Below are 2,374 nucleotides of genomic sequence, written 5' to 3'. Positions count from 1 at the left end.
TTTTGAAATGCTTGTGTTTATTGAGGATTTTTTAAAAATAACTAAAACTCTTTAAGGAACAAGACATCCAAAGCAAAGTTAAACTGTGCCATCAAATAAATATTTTATAAACATCTTTACCTTCCCTGGTTATACCAGATGCCTTTATTTGACAGTGGACAAAGTAACAGCTATGGAGTTCATTGCCTCGTAAATGTCTCTTGCACAAATTACTTACTATTTTTGTTCTTACCTGGTGTTAACATCTGTGTTGGGGATCTCCAAGACCATTCTCAGGTTTAATAGTTCACAAGAAGGACTCATGGGACCCAAAAAGTTGTTATGCCCTTGGTTATAGCTTATTACTATAAAAGGATACAGATTAAAATGAACAACAGGAAAAGATGTATAGGGTAGAGTCCAGGAGAAACCAGTCACAAGCTTCCATTTATCCTCTTCCATTGGAGATGCATGGAGAGTGTTTAATTTTCCCAACATGATATGTGAAGTGTTGCCAACCAGGGAAGCTCACCTGAGCCCTAGAATCCAGAGTTTTTATTGAAATTCAGTCACATAGGCGTGCAGCCTTGATATCCCAGCACCCTCCCAGTAGACAACCTGATACGGCATGTCCCAGGTACATAAAAATAGGCATTCACCACAAATCACATTGTCAGCATAAACTATCTGGTGTGACCAAGTTCTCAGGCGTACTAAGGTTATTCCAAGGGCTCAGAAATAATGGTCTATAGTAGCATGGGGAGACACTTATTTTTTAAAGCAGAGTATTATATGTAATTAATTAAAGGTCCGTCTTGTCAAAGCTATGATTTTTCTGGTAGTCATTTGTGAATGTGAGAGTTGGACCGTAAAGAAGTTTGAGTGCCAGAGAATTGATACTTTCGAACTGTGGTGTTGGAGAAGATTCCTGAGAGTCTCTTGGACTAAAAGGAGATCAAACCAGTCAATCCTAAAGAAAATCAACCCTGAATATTCATTGGAAGGACTGATGCTGAAGCTGAAGCCCCAGTTCTTTGGCCGCCTTTTCCAACTCATTGGAAAAGACTTTGATGCTGGGAAAAATTGAAGGTAGAAGAAGGGGATGACAGAGGACAAAATGGTTGGATGGCATCACTGATTCAACGGACATGAATTTGAGCAAGCTCCGGGAGGTGGTGAAGGACAGAAGCCTGATGTGCTGTAGTCCATGAGGTCACACTGAGTTGGACACGACAGAGCGACTGAACAACATTAAATGTAATTATTTGATAAATATTTCTGCAATAAGTCAAAAGAATATCACTTGTGTGGACAACAAAATTAAAATTAGAGGACAGTGGTCTGCCTTTAAGGAATTTGCAGCCTATGGATTACTCACATCTCAGAATTTTACCAAAGGCAGATACTAGTAAAAACTATGTTAGTCACAAGGAGTTCCACCCCTTCTTTTTTCCCTCCCTCTTGAACTGGACCTCCAGGAAACCCAAAGAATGAATTTTATCTGGTTATTTTTATTTGGCCTGTTACTACTGTTAGTTTACTGTTTACTGTTAGACAGTAAACTAAGTAAAAACACTGATTGACTGGTTTAAAAATCGGTACTTTGTGACCTTGGGCTACATCAGTAGAAACACAGTTTCAGATCAAGGGAGTTAGTACTTCTAATCTCCAATGCATCTTTTATCCAGTTCTGTGCAGCATACCTTAGAAATATTGACAGATGGGAAGGCAGTGGGATAGGGAACACTCAGAAGGAGAGACTCAGGAAACAAGAGCAAGCCTTGACCAATTGCATCTGTCTTGGAGAAGCAAAAAACAGTGGTGAGAGGCCATATATGGTAGCTGTCTTCAAATAACCAAAGGGTCAAAGACTTAGATGAGGAAAAAGCACTGTCTTGTTGCTTTGGGTTAGCCTTACTGTTTCAAGAGGGATTTTTGCTAGGAACAAAAGCAGAAACAAAACTAAATCCTCAAATCTGCACAAATAAGACTACATGAAGTACAGATTCCAGAGTCTAGATGCAATGGCTAGAGAAAGATTTCTTTGGCACAGCTGGTAGGTTCTCTGTTTTTGCTTAAGCCCTCTCTAAGCAAAGATATCCAGGGGGCTAATTTGTGATAATAGTAGTCGGACAGAATGTGAGCTTGCAGTTTTCTCAGTTCCTCCCTAAATGCCGTCCCAGTCTTTTCTCTCTGGTGTCATCATTTCCTCTGACCTTGGGCTTCACTGAGCTTCCCCTCCGCTTCTACTGCATTGCCCTTCCCTCCTGCCTGAGTCAGATACGTTCTTATCTAGTTCCTGATAGTCTCTCCTCTGGATTCAGACTTCTTGCACACACTCACACAGTGACTCCCCTTCAGCAACTGTGGCTTTGAATTCTTGGAAGTGATGCCA

The sequence above is a fragment of the Odocoileus virginianus genome, chromosome 7 (genome assembly GCF_023699985.2).
Source record: "Odocoileus virginianus isolate 20LAN1187 ecotype Illinois chromosome 7, Ovbor_1.2, whole genome shotgun sequence".
In the NCBI taxonomy this organism is placed as follows: Eukaryota; Metazoa; Chordata; class Mammalia; order Artiodactyla; family Cervidae; genus Odocoileus; species Odocoileus virginianus.
The sequence above is the reverse complement of the archived record's forward strand: the minus strand, read 5'-3'. Positions refer to the sequence as shown.